The sequence below is a fragment of the Eretmochelys imbricata genome, chromosome 16 (assembly GCF_965152235.1).
Source record: "Eretmochelys imbricata isolate rEreImb1 chromosome 16, rEreImb1.hap1, whole genome shotgun sequence".
Lineage (NCBI taxonomy): Eukaryota > Metazoa > Chordata > Testudines > Cheloniidae > Eretmochelys > Eretmochelys imbricata.
This window is the reverse complement of record NC_135587.1, coordinates 14,729,330-14,739,222: the sequence shown is the minus strand read 5'-3', so window position 1 is coordinate 14,739,222 and position 9,893 is coordinate 14,729,330.

The window sequence follows — 9,893 nt, the reverse complement described above, 5'->3', positions numbered from 1 at the left end:
ATGTATTCACCATAAGATCTTTTAATGCTCTGCCAGGTATGGCTTAGATTCTTTTAAATAACTTATAATAACCAGAACAATATAACACATTTTAGCATTACATTACATTGTCCCCTTTAAGTTATGCGTTCCTTCCGTTTAAAAAATATACCCTATCAGACTACCTTTGACGTTCTGTACGGATTAGTCTGTTATGTGTATCTGAATCAAACTGGTTTTCTAATTATATAGCCTGAACACATAATAACTTGGTTATCTGGCTATCCATTAGTGCAAATTGTCTGTGATTAGTTTGATTGGCCATTATCTTTGAAAACTCGTGGCGAACGGGGGAAGTCCCAGATGACTGGAAAAAGGCTAATGAAGTGCCAATCTTTAAAAAAGGGAAGAAGGAGGATCCTGGGAACTACAGGCCAGTCAGCCTCACCTCAGTCCCTGGAAAAATCATCGAGCAGGTCCTCAAAGAATCAATCCTGAAGCACTTACATGAGAGGAAAGTGATCAGGAACAGTCAGCATGGATTCACCAAGGGAAGGTCATGCCTGACTAATCTAATCGCCTTCTATGATGAGATTACTGGTTCTGTGGATGAAGGGAAAGCAGTGGATGTATTGTTTCTTGACTTTAGCAAAGCTTTTGACACTGTCTCCCACAGTATTCTTGTCAGCAAGTTAAAGAAGTATGGGCTGGATGAATGCACTATAAAGTGGGTAGAAAGTTGGCTAGATTGTCGGGCTCAACGGGTAGTGATCAATGGCTCCATGTCTAGTTGGCAGCCGGTGTCAAGTGGAGTGCCCCAGGGGTCGGTCCTGGGGCCGGTTTTGTTCAATATCTTCATAAATGATCTGGAGGATGGTGTGGATTGCACTCTCAGCAAATTTGCGGATGATACTAAACTAGGAGGAGTGGTAGATATGCTGGAGGGCAGGGATAGGATACAGAGGGACCTAGACAAATTGGAGGATTGGGCCAAAAGAAATCTGATGAGGTTCAATAAGGATAAGTGCAGGGTCCTGCACTTTGGACGGAAGAACCCAATGCACAGCTACAGACTAGGGACCGAATGGCTAGGCAGCAGTTCTGCGGAAAAGGACCTAGGGGTGACAGTGGACGAGAAGCTGGATATGAGTCAGCAGTGTGCCCTTGTTGCCAAGAAAGCCAATGGCATTTTGGGATGTATAAGTAGGGGCATAGCGAGCAGATCAAGGGACGTGATCATTCCCCTCTAGTCAACATTGGTGAGGCCTCATCTGGAGTACTGTGTCCAGTTTTGGGCCCCACACTACAAGAAGGATGTGGATAAATTGGAGAGAGTCCAGCGAACGGCAACAAAAATGATTAGGGGTCTGGAACACATGAGGAGAGGCTGAGGGAACTGGGATTGTTTAGTCTGCAGAAGAGAAGAATGAGGGGGGATTTGATAGCTGCTTTCAACTACCTGAGAGGTGGTCCAGAGAGGATGGTTCTAGACTATTCTCAGTGGTAGAAGAGGACAGGACAAGGAGTAATGGTCTCAAGTTGCAGTGGGGGAGGTTTAGGTTGGATATTAGGAAAAACTTTTTCACTAGGAGGGTGGTGAAAAACTGGAATGCGGTACCTAGGGAGGTGGTAGAATCTCCTTCCTTAGAAGTTTTTAAGGTCAGGCTTGACAAAGCCCTGGCTGGGATGATTTAATTGGGGATTGGTCCTGCTTTGAGCAGGGGGTTGGACTAGATGACCTCCTGAGGTCCCTTCCAACCCTGATATTCTATGATTCTATGAAATCCTTGAGTCGTTATTGTTTTGTTCTGCATCTGCCATCTGTAGAGTTTGTGTAACCCTGACAGACCCTGGTCATTGATGGACGGGATCGAACCTGGGACCTCTGGAGCTAAATGCATGAGCTTCTACTACATGAGCTAAAAGCCACATGGCTGTTAGCTAAAGCTGTATCAGATTCATTAATTAATAAGTGGTCTTGCCACTAGATGGGACAGAGCACCATACCCAGGAAGTGTATGGGTTACATTTGTGGATTATGTTTGCTCTGTTGATTGTTCTTTCTGAGGAACAAACTGTAGATGTTGATGGTTTCTGTTGAACTCTCCACTGTGGCTGTCGGTCTCAATCACATATGGTCTGGATGCTGAATTCTTTCTTTACGACAATTTGTAGCTGTCCATCCTTTATCTCCATCCACTTTGACATGAACATGGTAACCAGGTTCTAGATCTGGCAGTTTTCTAGCTGAGTGACGTGTTATAAAAGTGGACCATCACACTCTTCTAGAATTCTAGTTCTAGCTTTCCTAGAATTCTTATCAATTTGGCTACTCCCTTCATGTCCGGCCACTTTGGAGATACGTTATTTTCCAAAGTTGGAAAAACAGTTCTGAGTTGTCTTTCCATTAGGAGTTGTGCTGGAGTATATCCAGTAGCAGCTATTAATGTTGATCTGTAAACACAGAAGAGCAAGGAATGGATTTTCCTGCTGTAGGATTTTCTTGGCTGTCGGCACAGCTCTCTCAGCCTCTCCATTTGCTTGTGGATAATGTAGGCTGCTACTAATCTGAACAGATCATATTTAATTTGGAATGACTGAAATTCTGCTGCAGTGAATTGTGGCGTGTTGTCTGTCACTAGTTGTTCTGGAATACCAAAGTGAGCAAAAGTGCACTTCAGTTTTTCAGTAATACTGCAACATGTTATGTATTTCAAATACATTATTTCTATATACTTGACAAATAGTCCACGACAACCAGGTATGATGTCCGCTGAATTTGCATAAATCTGCAGCTAGTTTCTTCTAGGGTGTGTTTGGTAGAGTTGTGCATACACTGCAAGAAAGGTTTTTATCTCTTAACCCCATAACTAGCCTGTCTCTGATATTTTCATGTTTTGCTTGCCCAAAATCACAGCTGTCAGCCAACATGTGCCACACTCTTATAAAACTTCTGACTTTTCTTCTGGTTCTTGAATTCTCTGGTTAAAACATGCTCTTTCATAAACCACATTTCTCTGAGTATAAAGTATGCATCAAACATAGCCAGAACTCTTTCATAGTCATTTTTGTGACTCTTCAGTAAAGTCAAAAGATTTAAACATATGCTCTGGTTGCTTCCCCAGATCATAAGCTAAAGAAGATACCTGTATATCATCAGTTTTCTTGTAGAACTTGATAGCAATACTAAATCTTGCAAAAAATTGTTTCCAGGCTGTATATTCTGAAAGGTTTGGCAAGTTCTCTTGGGCATTGAAGAGTGCATGTTGATGAGATCCTGCAACCTTTGTTGTTGTTCCTTCTGTTTGCAGCTGTTGCTGTTGTTTTTCTTCTGTTTCTGGTCTTAAATTTATTCCTGAAACCATCTAATTTTCTTCTGTACCAGATATGGACTGGCTACAGAGCGTGCTTATGCACATGAGACCAGATGTGTTCATTATAAGATCCTTTAATAAGTGCTCTGCCAGGTATGGCTGAGGTTTGCTTAAATAAGGTATTTTATGCACAGCGCCACCTACTGGCTGAACTATAAAATAAATTTAGCATTCCGTTTCATTTATAATACATCATATGGAAAATCATGTAATAAAACCTCAAAGGTTAGCAACAAAAAAGAACCCTGTTTCTGCTCTTTCCCCATTGATATCTGTGCTGTCTCTTTCATACCTTCCCCTCCTATCCAAAATTGTGAATTGAATTGCAATAGTGCCTAGAGATCAGGGCCCCTTTGTGCTAAGCACTGTACAAAGAGATGGTCCCTGACCTAAAGAGCGGAAATATCCTGTATACCACACCTCAGCTCTCTTATGTTCCCTTCCTCTTTCTGTTATGTCTCCCAATGCCCCTTCATTCCATGCTTTGTTTGCCTCCTCAGTCTTTTCCCGCTCTTGCCGTTTCCTGTTGCTGATCTGGACTGTTATAATATGTCACCTATTAGCAATACGTTAATGTGAGGCCAGATGAAAATCCCTCTTTTTAAAATACCTTTAATTCCACCCCACTTTCAGTTCAGAATTAACATCTCAAAACAGAAAATTCTGTATGTTTCTGATGTTACCATTTGTGGCCTCACACACAAGAGAGAGAAGAAATGCTGATTACGCTGTTCAAACACAGTTGATATGTTGAAACTCTCAAGCAGATCAGAGAGACTGGATTTCCAATGACCCAAGAACAAAAACATCACTCCCTAAAAGGACACTTGTCCTCTCCTTTTGCTGTTTGGTCACTTTTCATACTTATGGAAGAAGTTCAGACATGTGCAGCATATTACCAGGGAATATAAGGCACTGGGTTGCAGCGGCTCTGATCAGCTTTGCTGACTGCGCCGTTAAAAGTCCCGTCGGTGGTGCTGCCTGGCTAGTTCCTATCTGTTCTGACACCGTGCTGCACCCTGGGAGTGGCCAGCAGCCGGTCTGGCTCCTGGGGGGGGGGCTCCGTGGCTCTGTGCACTGCCCCCACCCCGAGCACTGTCTTTGCACTCTCGTGCCTGCGGGTGAGAGCCACGTGGAGCTGCTTGCACGCCTCTGCCTAGTAGCCAGACCTGCTGCTCGCCGCTTCTGGGGTGCAGCACGGTCTGTGGTGCCAGGACAGTCAGGAAGCCTGCTTTAGCACCCTTGCTCCGCCGCTGACTGGGAGCCACCTGAGGTAAGCCCGCACCCCAACCCTGTGCCCCAATCCCGTGCCCCAGCCCTGAGCCCACAACCCAGAGCCCCCTCCCACACCCTGAACCCCTCATTCCTGGCCGCAGCCCTCACCCCTGCACCCCTACCCTCTGTCCCAGCCCTGAGCCCCTTCCACACCCCAAACCCCTCATCCCCAGCTCTGTTGGGTTGCGGGCGTCAACAATTTTCTTCAACTGGGTCGCTAGAAAAAAAATTTGAAAACCACTGTTTTAATCTATGGTTGTAAAGCATTGCATATATTTGATACTCTATAATTATTAATAAACTAATATTTTATATATGGAAATCATGCTGATTAAAGGTAATTTAGCAATGACTGCAGCAGATTCTCTGTTTTAAATTATAAATGTTTGCCTTAAGTACTGCTGAGAACTTTTGTGAAATACTCGTTTCCAGTCAGGTTCAAATGTTCAGTAAAGTTGTCCAGCAGAGTTGTCTAGCATACAGTAAACTGTGAGATTCAGAAGCACTCTACTTTCTGTACTTAATATTTACTGCATTTTGATCAAAGAACCCTGTAAAGAACACCCACTTTGCATATTTTAGTGGAGTGGCTGAGTTTGAATAGGGAAATTTATTTATTTACTATCTCAATCATTGGGAGACAAAGATTCTCAATGCCCTTAAACATCTTCAAGCAGTAGAGTCTGCTGATGTCCCAAGGAATAAGCATTTCCCAGCAAGTGCTATGCTAGGCTTTCAGCAATAATAGGAGCAGAGCGCTGTTTTATGAGATAGCAGTCTGGGTCCTGAATGAATTCACTATGAGGCAGAACACTAAGTATTTTCTCCAGACAAGGGACCGGAGTCCTGCTGTGAGAAAAACAGTGCATTGCTCCTATTATTCCTCTTGTACTGCAAGTCTTTTATAATTGCTTCACAAATGAATGTTTAAAACATCAAGTGCCAACAGAGAGAGCAGAAAAGGGAACAAGGGGAGTAAAGTATTGCTAAGATCATACTTAAAACTGGCCTGCTGAAAATCTAAAGAGAAGTTCTGCAGTCTGGATTTTGTCAGGTTTTAGAAGTATTAAACTTGGGAGAAAACGAGGGTGAAGGATACTTTCATGATATCAGCCCATTACAATCCATGTACAGAGCCTTGCACTGGTAAAACAGTATATGTTACTACAGAATAATGGGACTTGCTTTGTGATCTTGGGCAGGTCAGTTAACCTCTCTGTGCCTCCTGTTTCCTTATTTGTAAAATGGGAATCCCATTCACTTCTCTAATAAAGCTAGAGAAGATCTGCAGATGCAAAGTATCGTTTTAAGCACAAAGTATTATTGTAGCCTCATGAGGTGCAGCATCTGGGGCACAGAGTAAGTAAATGTACACATGTGAGTTCATAGGTTCATAGTTTACCAGAAAGACATCTTGATTTGAAGACTCCAAGAGATGAAGTATCCACCACTTTCCTTGGTAGTTTGTTCCAATGGTTAATCATCCTCACTGTTAAAAAAGTGCACATAATTTGCGTTTGTCTGGCTTCAGCTTCTTGGCCATTGGTTCCTGTTATGCCTTTCTCAACTAGATTAAAGAGCCAATTAGTACCTGTTATTTTCTCTCTGTGAAGATACAGTACTTATACAATTGTTGCAGAAACTCTTTTCTATATAGGTTCTTATATTGCACTCATCACCATAGTATCCATGCAGATATCAAACATAATACAATAACTTTCTCTGAGTTTATACAGCATATTCGACTTACATCAATAGCAAATACAAGGTTTAAAAACGTGTGTAGACCTCATTAATGGCTTAGTGAACTAGGAGTGGTCCTTTTGTTCCCAATACTGTATTAGGTGGTGAGGTGTCATGCTCAAATGGGGTTTGGGTTACACTGCTTATATGGGTGTAGGATTTACGTCCTTTGTAAAGATCTGCTCATTAGGGTTTCATGAAGGCCTTAATAAACCAGGAGGAGCGGAGGAGATGGATGGTAAAAGGCACAGGGCTGGGAATTAGGAGACTTCTGTTCAGTTCTGCCTCTGATTTCTTTTGACTTTGGGTGAGTTACCTAATCTCTCTCTACCTCATTCTCTGTATCTGTAAAATGAATATAATATTTATATCTACCTCATATCCATGTTGGAAGACTTACTTTGCTAATATTTCTGAAGTGAAAGATGCTAGAGAAGGGTGAAATATTACTATAAAGTATAATTATTATTTGATGATCGTTCCTTGTTAGATTGCCAGAGTAGAACAAATTGAGCTATGGCATAACTGGGTGCAAATCTCTTGACTTTAGTGGAGTTATGTCCATTCTGAGCTACGCCTGCATTGGGGCACGTCTATAAGTGCAGCTGTACTGCTCCTTTACTGGAATAGGAGGAATACCAGTATACTATACTGGCAAAGCATTCCTAGTGTGGATGCAGCTATATTGGTACAGTAAAACCAAGTGAAACAAGCTATACCAGTAAAAGCACAGTTTTGCCAGTTTGTGTCGACACTAGGGTCTACAACCAGCAAAGGTATGTCAGTCAGTCGGCTGGGATCACACCTCTTCACACCATTGACTGACATAGGGTTAACAGAAATCTGAAGTATAGACCTGGCTGAATTTGTTCCCATATATCTTGATTCTTATGTAGGGGGCATATTCATCCCTGGAATAAGTGGCAACAAATCCATTGACGAAGTACATGGATTGATTTAGATCTGTTTATGCCAGGACAGAATTTATCCCATGTGTTCACCACGAAGTTAAAAAGAACTGGTCTTTTTTTGCCTCTTTTCAGCGTCCTCGCCTCTCCCACCGTGGCCATCTTTATTCCTGGCACCAACCCCCTCGACCTGTTCAACTGTTCACAGGAAGTGGAATGTTTCCTCCCCACATTGGGTCCCGGGGTCTAAGCCGAGGTAAATGCCCCCTAAATGGATATGGTGAGGGAACAACGGCAGGCTCATGCAACACGTCCTAAAGAGAGACCCTTTGCCCTTAGCAAAGATGGCGGGTCGGGCTAGGCCCTTCCCCGAGACCTGAGGTTCCATGCCCTTAACCAAGGTGGCCGTCTGAAGCATTGGGTATTCTGTAAGTTCAGTGCCCTTAACCAAGATGGCGGTCATGCCAGTCACAGAGTAGTACAGTGGAATTTTCGCTGTTAACTGATGTCATTCTACAGTGCCTTTCTGGTCTCCATGGGAACCTACGCGGCTGGCTTGGGAAGATGGCAGCTCTAGAGAGGTCACCAGGGGTTGCTCGGGACTGGGACTCCAGGCTTCTGTGCTTCTAGAGAGACGCACTGCTACCTCTTGCCTTTCCCCCGTTGCCGGGATGTTCAGGGACGGTGTGGCGTGCGGTGCCAACGTAGAGTCGCTGTGGCAAAGAGACCAGGGGACCCGCTGCGAGGCGGTGAGCGGCCATGGTGGTTGTGGGGGCAGGGGCCATTCGCCGTGGTGGTGGGTTGGTGGGTACCTTGGCCCCTTCTCCTGCACGTTGACTCTGTCCATGAGTCACTTGCTCTGGGGGAAGCCAAAGGGGCTGCTCACCCCACTCTCTGGCATTAAGCAGCTACCAGTGCATGAAACAAATGCTGCAGCTCGCTGGGAACCTGAGGGGTTTTCCCCCAAATCACACCATCCTTCTGCAGGAAGTGCAGGAGAGCCTAGGGACATGTCTGTGGCAGTCCTAGAGTGAGGTAAGTCCCCAAAGGTCTGGATGCCATAGAGTGAGGCACACAGCATGTTGACACACTGTTTACCTCAGCCTGAGGCATTGGTACCTTTATTTGGTTCACCTTTGCCATCTAGGTCTGATAGGTTGGCAAAAGATCTCACAGTGCTTCCTTCTCTGAAATATGGTGGAAATGTAGTGTTTTATCCTGGAGAGAAAATGTACTGTGTCCCTTGTGCCCATTCCCAAATGTTGAATGGCAAAACACAACAGTTGTTTGTCTTCCAAGAAATCCCTTTGTGCTAAGAAAATTGTGATTTGCCAGCTCTACTGCCCTTACAGATCTTCAGATAACACTTTGTCTGAATCGTTAGAGTAAGAAAATAAACTAAGGATGGAGGGAAGTTTCTGCCATTGCTATGACCATTGTCACTGGCACTGTCAGAATTTTTACAATCTACTACATGTGCCTAAGCGGTGCTAATTATATATCCTCCTCGTTGTATTTGTCTTCTACCCATCCTAAATCCTCTCTGGCCATAACTTCAGTCATCGCTCAGCACTAAACAGCCCCTTTTGGGACTCCACTGGCCTTGTTTTGGGGGTGGGAGGGATAGCTCAGTGGTTTGAGCATTGGCCTCCTAAATCCACGGTTGTGAGTTCAATCCTTGAGGGGCCGTTTAGGGATCTGGAGCAAAAATTGGGGATTCGTCCTGCTTTGAGCAGGGGGTTGGACTAGATGACCTCCTGAGGTCCCTTCCAACCCTGATATTCTGTGATTCTTTGATGGGTCATCAGGCCTCAGGTTTTCTTCTGGAGTGGGCTCAGCACATTTCTAAAAGATTGTGGCTCCCTGTGAATGTAGACTCTGGAACCCTGTGGGACATGTTGGATCCAGACTGTGAAGTCTGGTCCAAGAGCTGGCTTGCTGTATGTCTTGTACAGTGCTGAGACATCATGGTTATAGGTATAGTATAAATAACTAGGTAGAGCATGTTGTTAATGTTCAATTAATAGTAATTCCGGCCGTGTCTTTGTCATGGCATACAGAAAGGCAGATGGGAATAAACTCTCATAACCCCTCTGATAAAGTGTTACTGACACAATGCGTCTAGCCCCCTGCCATCCTGAAGGCTCCTCTGCAGTCTAGCTCCCTTAGTGACAACACTAGGGTAAACGTATTGTGTTTGAAAGATATGATGTAGACGAGTAAGTATTTCTTCATGGTCCAATTTGAAGTTCAGACAAGAGCAGGAATATTGACTCTGCCCATCTGCCATAGCCCTCATTCACCTCTCTTAGGGAAGATACTTATTTGGGCAGCATGTTTTAGTAAAGTTACATTATGTTATGTATCATATTCAAGCCTTACACAATCAAAAGAGAAAAGTGAAAAATGAGGCCATGTAATATTCAATGTGACCTTGATGCAATCGGAGCTCAGAAAAGCATGGTCTGGTCACGGTCACAAAATGAGCACTTTATCTTCTCCAATAATATCAACAGACAAGAGATATGTGTCATAGAAGTAGTATGCTCCTTTTAATACTTCCATTGTTGTTCAAGCATTGAAACTGCTTTGGATGACAGTTTTTGAATAATGC